At 37.0% G+C, this 11800-nt stretch overlaps 1 long non-coding RNA gene and 1 pseudogene across 1 annotated transcript; one reads left to right on the top strand and one right to left on the bottom strand.

The window, feature by feature from the left end:
• Positions 1 to 1761: 1761 nt before the first annotated feature.
• Positions 1762 to 5275, bottom strand: LOC116562341. The gene is made up of 2 exons (XR_004273884.1): positions 5056 to 5275; positions 1762 to 3698 (listed from the first exon to the last, which is right to left on the bottom strand). It is a non-coding gene; the product is annotated as an uncharacterized LOC116562341 (long non-coding RNA).
• Positions 5276 to 11114: 5839 nt separating this feature from the next.
• LOC116562340 lies at positions 11115 to 11800 on the top strand (annotated as a pseudogene).

The raw sequence follows: 11800 nt of genomic DNA, 5'->3' as shown, positions 1-11800 counted from the left end.
AATGTCAGGGACATTTGGGTAGCTTCTAGTTTGAGACTACAAAGGACTGCTAGAAAGATCCTAGAACCCAGCGTTTGGTAAATATATATAGAAGTGGACTAGTTGGATCACAGAATAGCCTACATTTAGCTTTACTTTTTGAAAGTGGCAGTCCCAGTCTACACTTAAGCAGAAGTGTGTGTGTTCCGGTTGGACTGAAAGTTTTCAAACAGAGGGAAAACTGTTGCAAAGGAGCTCTCCGATGAGAGGAAAATGCCCAAATCTCAAAACTGGTTAATAGTATATGTTTTCCCCTTTTAATTTTCTATGGGTGAAAAGACTAGTGATGGAAATAGAATTTCTCTAGTACTACATACATGCATTTTACTTAGACACTAGTAAGCCACAGACTCCTTGCCTCTCAACTTAAAGCAGGCCTTCTCAAAGTCAAACTCCAATGCAGCCACTGTCCATACAGTTTTCCTCTCAACTAGCAGTAATGTCACTTATTAAAACGTTTTTCCACTTTACACTATTAATGTCCCAATTTGTATTTTGGCCACATTGTGTATCTTATCTCTTCCAATTTATTAGTAGCTTGAGGGTTAAGGACCATATATATGTATGTCGTTATCTATTCCATCTAGGCTTTTTCCATTTACCCATAGAAAGTTTTTCATATACTTGTACACAGAATAAATAAGTTTCACATTTATTGTGAAGAGTCCCACTCATTTATTTCCAGTACCACAATGTGTTAGTATCCTTTGGCTTTAGGTAACAAATGACTAAAGAAAGACTTGATTTTAGAAAATTAAACTTTGAAGCTCATCTCTAACTTATGCTGGGGAGCAGGGAGTGGGAAGGAATTTGGAGAGGAGGCAGAAAGTCAAGCTTAATTTTTATTGTTCAAAGGAATGCAGTGCAATATGTTCTCTTGGAGCTCTGGGGATTTAAATATCAGAGGCATTGTTGGCAGCTTGGGTTTGCATATGCAGCACTGTTTGGGAATGCTCATATGGTGTGTGATTGTGCTGTGCCTAGAACTGACAGCGCCATCTGTTCCTTGCTTTATTGAGCAATGGGAATTAGCCCGCCCTCTCCAAATGAGCACATGTGCGAGTGCACACACACACACACGCATGCACGCACGCACGCATAGCCCCAACTCCCACCCCAGCCTAAACAGAATACTTGATCAACTCTCCATTTCAAGCTTTAATCTCAGCAGGAAATTCAGATGAGTCAAGTATCAGAGTATGGCCATGGTGAGATCCCACTCTTTCATGGAGAACTGCAAGGTCCAAGTGACAAGGAAACCAGTAATCATCACATGCAAAGCTATTCAGTATGGAAGATGAGCTATACTGACAGATGGTACTGGTCAAAAAAAATAGCTCTATGGAAATAGCATGCTGACAGGGTACCAGTGTATAAGTCAAATATGGGCAATGTAATAAAATAGCAATAAGGGATGATAGAACCATTATTAAAGAAATGTTCACAAGAACTGTTAAGTATACCTGTACATCTGTTCTCTATTCATCATTTGGAAATAGTAGTTATTTCCTAATATTGTCTTCATCATCATCATCATTTCATCAAACAAAAGGGTAGAACTCAGTGTCCATAAATGTAGCTGCATTGCAGGAAATATGTGCCCTGAACAGAAACGGAGAAGTTGAGCTGTGTGATTCATGTGCTGTAGATGCAAACAACATATGCCCAGGACTTTCTGTGACTGTCTTAATTTTATTCTTTAAAAAAATGACAGTGATTGACTAAAGGTGTAACAAGAATTTAATTTTTACACAATTGTCTTTTCACATGAAAAATTTCACAAATCAAGAAAAGTTTAGAAAACATAAATATCACAATGATGGCCTTGAGAAAATAAATGTATGTTGGTGTCAATGTGCGCAGGTGGGTAAAGCAATAATCATTTTCAGCACCTTGTTAGCAGAGTTAATCTGAAAAGATAATCCCCATTACAAAACACAGAGAAATGCTGGATAAAATATAACAAGCACTCCATTCAGTGTTTTAACTGAGTTTATAAGACAGTAAGAAGTAATTCATATGGATCTGAAACGGAAAGGAAACTGAAACCTTGCCGGCAACCCTCTAAGCTGAACTTGTGAAAGACGTTTGTTTTAGGTAAAGGGGGAGGGTGCTTGATAGTTTAGGTAACCTAAGAACATCAGTTTTATATTCATAGAAGACTAGGCCTTGGGTAGCCTGACATAAAAGTTTAAGTCCAAATAGGGCATTTGTGTAGTCTCAATGTATCTCCCTTGAAATATGTGGCAATTACAAATGGAAGAATAGTTAACAGAGTAGAGCATCTTGGCCGACATCATCTAAGCCAACGTATCGTGATTAACATTGTAAGTAATACATACACATTGACACACACCCCTGATAGGATGCATTAAGAAGGACCCATCACTTTTCTAGTATCCTTCCCATTGGTGCGCAACTTCAGCATAATGATGAGAAAACAATAAACACACCCAAATTGAGGTTGTTTATTGTTTTCTGATAACTGAGCAGTACTCTTGGCAAGTGTCAAGGTTATGAAAGACAAGGAGAGAATGAGGACCTGTTCCAAATTAGAGGAAAGTTGTGATAGCTGAACCTAATGTGAGATCTCAGATTGGGTCACAGAACAGAAAAAACGACATTAGGTGAAATCTAAGTGATTGTAGTTTATTAACTTTAAAAAGCTAATAGTGTTATAACAAGATGCACTTTGTTTTGATCAAGGTATGTGGCTAGAGAAGATGTTAATGCAACGCTGTATACAGTTGTGGAAGATATTAATATAATGGAAGGATGTATGGGAACACTATAGTTTTTGCACTTGAGTACATTTATGTCAAAAAAATTAATTGTTCAAAAAAACAGGTACTAGTGACCTCATTGTGGCTATAAAGGGAATCAAGAGAAAGAATAAAGTCAGAAAAAAAAAGATCATTTAATCATGGCTAGAAAATTTATTAAATTCAACCATAATGAGTTAGCAGGGCCTCTTTTTCTTCTTTAACTATTATAAATTGTTTAAGAGGATGTGTGGGCACCGTGCCTATTCACTCCTTCCCACCTACTGAAGGTGGGAAGTGACAAGTCACTGCTCAAGGCAATGTAAACCCCAAAAAGAAGCTGTCAGAGAAGCAGGTGGCTTCAATGTCCCAGGTGGCTTGAAATTTCCTGGAGGCACCTCCTACCTCTTTCAACAAAACGGTGGGCTGAGCATTGTGACTTTAATGAAACTGTAAAAGTAACAAGGCATTCAACAAGCATCAGAATGAAGAGACTGGAAAAGTGAGAGTGTGGGAATATTTGATGTGAATGAATCAAATCTGACAATTGAGACCTACAATCACTGTAAATCAGTTACTCCAGGTTTTATGTTCTTTCACGTCTCTCAGACTTTTTCCTACGTTCTAAAAAGACGTTTGAGGCTGGGTGTAGTAGATCATGCCTGTAATCCCAGCACTCTGGGAGGCTGCAGTGAAAGGGTTGCTGAAAGCCGGGAACAAAGCAAGACATCATCCATGAGAAAAAAAAAATGCTTTTTAAATTACCCTGGTTCAGTGGCATGTGCCTGCTGAGGTAGGAGGATTGCTTGAACCCTTGGGCCCTGGAGTTTAGGGCTGCAGTCAGCTAATTATGATGCCATTGCACTCTAGTCTGGACAACAGAACAAAGCCCTGAATCTAAAATAAAATGAAGTTTGAGAAATGGTGAATAAAATTGTCTGATTATTCTAGAAAGTGCTACTACTTTCCTTGCAATTTATGGGTGAAAAATGAGTGTTAGGGATGGAATTTGGGAACAATCTGACTTCTCATTACAAATATAAATAAGCTCTTCACAATTTTGTGCAATGATAGTTAACATAATGGATACAGATGCAAGGACTGGATATTTTTAAAAGTGGAAAAATAATCATAGAACATACCATCTGGAGCTGGACAGAACTTTGGAGGTTATCTGTTCCAGCTCCTCACTTTTGATGTGAGAAAACTGAGGCTCAGAAGGATTAATGGACTTGTTCATGACAACACAATGGCCTAGAAGGTCACAGCTGAAAAGTCCTGTTACCTGCTGCACTTCTTTTTTTTCTTTTTTTTGAGATGGAGTTTCACTCTTGTTGTCCAGACTGGAGTGCAATGGTGCATCTCAGCTCACTGCAACCTCTGCCTTCCTGGTTCAAATGATTCTCCTGCCTCAGCCTCCCGAGTAGCCATCATGCCCAGGTGTGCGCCATCACGCCCAGCTAATCTTTTGTATTTTTAGTAGATGTGGGGTTTCACCATATTGGCCAGGCTGGTCTCAAACTCCTGACCTCAGGTGATTCACCCACCTTAGCCTCCCAAAGTGCTAGGATTACAAGCGTGAGCCACTGCGCCCGGCCCCTGCGGCACTTCTTAAAAGCAAAGATACAAGTTGCCAGGTGAGAATAATGTGTGGACATCAAATCTGACACAGGCTTTAGGACATAAAATGAAGTCAAAATACCAGTGATGCCTTCACTTTGTTAATCCTCAATTACAGAGGAAACCCATCATGTTCACAGAGGAAAACTCAATTTCCTTTTGAAGACTTTAAAGTTAACTTCTAAGAAGACACAGAAGATGATCTGATTCACCAAGAACCACACAGAGACACTAGTAATGAAAAGAAATATGATCTTGGGACGAAGACAAATGGGAATTCCTTGCATGGCCTTTGGTGTTTTCATGCTAACTGTAAAGAAGCACTGATGTCCACACTTTAATGTATGTGAGTTTCTTACCCTAATTTTACATTGTTTATGTAAATCAACTATGGCTTTTTGGTGATGCAGTAAGCTTTAAATTAAGCTATATGTAAGACGTGATATTCTGACAGGGTACCTAGACTTTATATTCTACAAAACAGTCATAGAAAAGGTGTAACAGAATGACAATAAAGTATTGATATGGTTTGGCTGTGTCCCCACCCAAATCTAATCTTGAATTGTAGTTCCCATAATCCCCACTTGTCATGGAAGTGAACAGGTGGGAGGTAATTGAATCATGGGGCAGTTACCCGCATGCTGCTGTTCTCATGATAGTGAGTGAGTTCTTACAGGAGCTGATGGTTTATAAGGAGTTTTCCCCTCTTTTGTTAGGCACTTCTCCTTGCTCCCACCATGTGAAGAAGGACATGTTTGCTTCCCCTTTCGCCACGATTGTAAGTTTCCTGAGGCCTCCCCAACCATGTTGAGCTGTGAGTAAATTAAACCTCTTTCCTTTATAAATTACCCAATCTTGAGCATGTCTTCATTAGCAGCATAAGAACGGACTAATACAAGTATGTTGGTAAATCAGAGAGAGAGACAGAGACAGAGAGATTAAAAAACAGCTAACATACAAGAACCCAGGCTGAAAAATACAAAGAATAAAATATACCAAAGAATGCTTTTCAAAAAAAAAAAAGGCTGGCAGAGTAAGTCTTCTTTCAGAAACCAGAAACTTTAAAGCAAAAATCATTATTAAGAATAAAAACTTTACCATGTTGCCAGAAAAAAAATAATTCACTAACCATAAAAATAAGAATCCTAAACTTAATTCACTAACCATAAAAATAACAATCCTAAACTTCTATGTACATGGTTTCATAGCCTCAAAATATATAAAACAGAAATTGATAACATTCCAAAGAAAATCAACAAATTCACATTTCTCCCATTAATTAATAACTCATGGGCAGCAAAATTTTTTAAGAGTATAGAAAATCAAATAATTAAGTTAGGTAGTTTTATCTAGTGACAACAATTAGAGAAGACTCATTCTTTTCATGCATAAATGAAGCATTTCAAAATTGACCATACACTTAGTTACAAGGCAAGTTTCAACATACCAAATGATCTGTATCAAACATACTACCTTCTCTGTCCACTATGCACTTAAGTTAGAAATCAGTAATGCAAAGATAAGTATAATTCATTATAATTTGTAAATTTAGTTATAGATTTCCAAAGATGAATTATTGTGGAAATAAGAATATATTTAGAGCTGCATTACAATTAAGATACTACACTCAAAATCTGGATGGCCTAACTAAAGTAATACTGGAGAAAAATTCATAAAATAACAAAAGAAAAAGAATTTTTAAAAAATAGCGAGCTAAGCATGTACTTAAGAAGTTAGAAAAAGAACAGAATAGGGCCAGGCACAGTGGCTCACGCCTGTAATCCCAGCATTTTGGGAGGCTGAGGCGGGAAGATTATGAGGTCAGGAGTTCGAGACCAGCCAGTTCAAGACCAGCCTAGCAAACATGCTGAAACCCCATCTCTACTACTACACACAACTTCCCAGGATTGAACCAGGAATAAATTAAAATCTTAAGCAGACCAATAATGAGTTTTAAAATTGAATTAGTAATGAAAATCCTACCAACCAAAAAAAGTCCTGGACCAGATGGATTCATAGTTGAATAGTATCAGACATACAAAAATGAGCTGGTACCTATCCTCCTGAAACTATTCCCAAAAATGAAGGAGGAAGGACTCCTCCCCCGCTAATTCATTTTACAAGACCAGCATCATCTTGTTGCCAAAAATCTGGCAAAGACACAATGAAAAAAGAAAACTACAGGCCAACATCCCTGATGAACACAGATGCCACAATTCTCAACAAAATACTAACAAACTGAATCCAGCAGCATATCAAAAAGTTAACTCACCATGATCAAGCAGACTTTATTCAAGGGATGCAAGGACAGTTCAATATACACAAGTCAATAAATGTGATTCACCACATAAACACGATTAAAAACAAAAACTATATGATCATCTCCATAGACACAGAAAAAACTTCAATAATATCCAACATCCCTTCACAATAAAAGCCTTCAACAAACTAGGCACTGTAGGAACATACCTCAAAATAATAAGAGCTATCTATGACAAACTCATGGCCAACATCATACTTAAGAGCAAATGCTGGAAGCATTTTGCTGAAGAATTGGAATAAGACAAGAATGTCCACTCTCACCACTCCTATTCAACACAGTACTGGAAGTTCCAGCCAGAGAAATCAGGCAAGAGAAAGAAATACAAGTCATACACATAGGGAAAAAAAGCCAAACTCTCTCTCTTTCCTGATGATATGATTCTATACTGAGAAAAATGCCAAAGCCTCCACCGAAGCTTCTTAGAACTGATAAACAATTTCAGTGAAGTTTCATGATATAATGCGTAGCATTTCTATAAACCAATAATGTTCAAGCTAAGAGCCAAATCAAGAAAACAATCCTATTTACAATAGCCACAAAAAGAATACAATACCTAGGAATACATCTAACCAAGGTGAGAGACCACACGAGAACAACAAATGCTATTGAAATAAATCAGTGATGACACAAACAAATGGAAAAACATTCCATACTCAAGGACTCGAAGAATCAATATCATTAAGATGGCCGTATTGCCCAAAGCAATGTATAGAGTCAACAGCATTCCTATCAAAATCCCAAGATCGTTTTTCACAGAATTGGAAAAAAACGACTCTAAAATTCACATGGAACCAAAAAAGAGCCAGAATAGCCAACATAATCCTAAGCAAAAAGTACAAAGTGGGGGGCATCGCATTACCTGACTTCATACAATATTATAAGGCTACAATAAACAAAACAGCATGGTACTGTTATAAAAACAGACACATAGACCAATGAAACAGAGTAGAAAACCCAGAAATAAAGCTGCACATCTATAACCATATGATCTTTGACAAAGTCAACAAAATAAGCAATGAGGAAAGGACTCTCTACTCAGTAAATGATGCGGGTATAACTTGCTATCCATATACAGAAGAATGAAAGTAGACCCCTATCTATCACCATATATAAAAATTAACTCACGATGGATTAAAGACTTAAATATAAGACCTCAAACCGTAACATGTCTTGAGGAAAACCTAGGAAATACCCTTCTCAATACTGGCCTTGATAAAAAATTTATGGTTGTCTTCATAAACAATTGCAACAAAAACAAAAATTGACAAGTAGGACCTAATTAAACTAAAGAGTATTTGCAAAACAAAATAAACTGTCAACAGAGTAAACAGACAATCTATAGAATGGGAGAAAACACTTATAAACTATGCATCTGAAAATAGCCTAATGTCCACAATCTATAAGGAATTTAAATCAATAATCAAAAAACAAATATCCCATTAAAAAAGTGGGCAAAGGATATGAACAGACACTTCTCAAAAGACATACAAATGGCCAGTGAATGGGAAAATGCTCATCATCACTAATAATTAGATAAATGCAAATCAAAACCACAGTGAGATACCATCTCACACTAGTCAGAATAGCTTTTGTTAAATCATCAAAAATAACAGATGCTGGTGGGGTGCAGAGAAAGGGGAACACTAATGCACTGTTGGTGGGAATGTATACGAGTGCATCCACTGTGGAGAGCAGTTGGAAGACTTTTTTTTTTTTTTTTTTTTTTTTTTGAGACGGAGTTTCACTCCTTACCCAGGCTGGAGTGCAATGGCGTGATCTCAGCTCACCGCAACCTCCGCCTCCTGGGTTCAGGCAATTCTCCTGCCTCAGCCTCCTGAGTAGCTGGGATTACAGGCACGCGCCACCATGCCCAGCTAATGTTTTGTATTTTTAGTAGAGACGGGGTTTCACCATGTTGACCAGGATGGTCTCGATCTCTTGACCTCGTGATCCACCCGCCTCGGCCTCCCAAAGTGCTGGGATTACAGGCGTGAGCCACCGCGCCCGGCCCCTGGAAGACTTCTTATAGAACTAAGAGCTGAACTACCATTCAACCCAGCAATCCTATTACTGGGTATATAACCTAAGAAAAATAAATCATTCTGCCAAAAAGGCACATGCACCCATGTTCACTATAGCACTATTCACAATAGCAAAGACATGGAATCAACCTAGATGCCCATCAGTGTTGGACAGGATAAAGCAAATGTGGTACATATACATCAAGGAATACTATGCATCCATAAAGAAGAGTGAAATCATGCCCTTTGCAGCACTATGGATGCAGCTGAAGGCCACTATCCTAAATGTGATAATACAGAAGGAGAAAACCAAATACCACATGTTCTCACTTATGAGTGGGAGCTGAACATTGGGTACACATGGACATAAAGATGGGAACAACAGATACTGGGGAATGTAAGAGGGAGGAGATTGGGAGAAGGAGAGGACTTAAAAAGTACCTATTGTATATTATCCTTACTTCCTGGATGATAGGTTCAATTATACTCCAAACATCAGCATCATGCAATATACCTTTTAACAAATCTGTACATGTAGCCCCACTCCCAAATCTAAAAGTTGAAAACATATATAAACGAGTAAAAGGCATGACTTTGGTACATAACTGCACTAATCTACTTAATAATACAGTCCATTAAAAATCACTTTTATTGCTATTGTTGATAATCAAAGTTTCTTCTGATATCTATAATTTGAGGAAGACTATGAAAACATTATAAAACTTTTCAAGTTGAACCAAAAATAAATAAATAAATAAGAGCTTTTGTTTTTTCCAAAGAATGAATGAGATTTCATTAGATGAGAAATACTTATATTTGATTCTTTTCCATAGCTACAGAAAACTCAGAATTAATTTAATGTTTTATTGTTGTAACTATGATTAATCCAGGTTTCCAATAAAGGTACTTTCCTACAAGATGTTTGTTTGACATTACTTTTTCTATTTTAATGTATTCTAATTATTTTATTGTAAGAAAAGTCAATTTCCTTTTGGAGATGGGAGAAACATAATTAGTAAATGGTACAAATAGTAAGAAAAATAATCTTTAATATTCATTATATCAACATATTGTCTACATCAATGTCAAAAGCTATTTAATAAAATTAAATATTCTTAATAAAACTCTGAGATAAAAAACTTGAATTTGAAAATTACCAAAACTTAATAGCAAATATCATATCATTAATAATTGGTGTAGTGCTAACATTTCCATTAATATCAGAAATAAGGCAAGGATATCCCTCTATCATTCAACACTGTTTTAAATAGTGTAGCTAATGTAATAACATTTTGAAAATCAAACAAAGCAATACAAATATTAAAAGGTGTATATTTTTTTCAGTGTTCTACCCATAAAATCCAAATGTCTATAATAGCCAATTAAAATGAGTAAGAATATATAATATATATAAAACAAATGGATTCCTTTTCTCTATATCTCCAATAACTAAATGGAAATGGGGGGAAATTCTACTCTAGTATCAGTAATAAATACATAGAATAAATCTGACACAAAATCTAAATTTGTCATGAGAGAAAGGCACAGAGTCTAAATTTTTTTTTAAATCTGTAAAATCTTAAAGGACATAAGACATTAGAATGACATATTCCTGGATACAGAATCTTAAAACCATAACAATATCCATCCTTCTCAAATTAATGCAGTTTAACTCAACATTGTATTTCTTACAGTGTTTTCATCTGCAAGAAAACATTCAACTAACAGTGGCTTAAGTCACATTTAATTCTCTCACATAAAAAGAAGTCTGGAGAGAGGAAATACAAGGACAATGCAGTGGTTCCCCAACATGCTAAAAACCCAGGCTAAAATCTTTCTGCCTTAGAATTGCTAGTTTGTGGCTTCATAGTTCTGAGATGGCTACTGCAACTTCGGGTATCACTTCCAAGTTTGAGGCAGGGAAGAAGGGGATAAAGGAGAGATGCTGTTTTGTTTTTTTTTTTAATCAAAAAAGCAAATGCTTTTCTAGAAGTCTACCAGTAGACTTCCAATTACGCTGCATTGGTCAGAGCCACGTCACAGAGCTACCTATAGATGCTAGCAGGCCGAGGCAGCGAGCACCCAGCTCTTCCAGTTGGTACAGGAGCGGAAGGGCAAGGAGAAGAACACTGAGGATGAGTATATGCTTAACCAACTAAGTGTTAATGTATGCCATAAATGATAACCGAAATCCCATTTTTCCTCTCAATTTGCTCTGTCTCTCCAACTAGAATGTAAATTACAGAAGGTGGGAGTCTAGGAAGCCGAGTGGGAGTGGCACAGAGCTGCTGGAGGTCCTGAGAATCTGAGTTTTGGCAAGCAGCCAGTCTGGAAACTAATATTTAAAAAATGACCACACCAAACAAGACACCTCCTGGTGCTGATCCTACTGGAGCAGTACAGGAAACTGGATCACAAGCTGTTTGGTCACTCTCATCTTGCAAACCAGGATTTGGAGTGGATCAGTTACGAGATGACAATCTAGAAACTTATTAGCAATGAGATGGTTCCCTTCATTTAGTGAACATCCAATTCAGAAGAAAAGTGAAGACATGTATTTATGCAGACTACAAATCTGATGAAAGCTATACTCCAAGCAAGATCTCAGTCAGAGTAGGAAATAATTCTCACAACCTTCCAGAAATCAGTTCCACAGGCTGTACAGGAAGCATGGCTGGGGAAGCCTCAGGAAACTTTGAATCATGGCAGAAGACAAAAGGGAAGCAGCAACTTGAATTGGTGGAACCAAGTGGCTGGTTTCATGTTCCCTTAACTCATAATCATAAGAAGCCAACTCACACACTCATGATACAGATTGCTGTTCTAGCCAATCATCCAAATGGAGGAGACACCCATATGGGATAAATTAAAATATACACACTGGTAGAAGAGAGCTTCATTGGTAAATTTCCTAGACGTACAACTATAGATTTCATGATGTATCTTTCAATAAGGTGACTTTAAAATGAGCTGAAAATCATTAAATGTATTTTTGTTTGATCCTGCCTTTAAATAGTATATCAGGTAACTTTATT

Source organism: Sapajus apella, unplaced genomic scaffold (genome assembly GCF_009761245.1).
Source record: "Sapajus apella isolate SASKATOON/1434 unplaced genomic scaffold, GSC_monkey_1.0 scaffold32, whole genome shotgun sequence".
Classification (NCBI taxonomy): Eukaryota; Metazoa; Chordata; class Mammalia; order Primates; family Cebidae; genus Sapajus; species Sapajus apella.
Note: the sequence above shows the minus strand (reverse complement) of the source record. Positions and strands in the feature narration are given on the sequence as shown.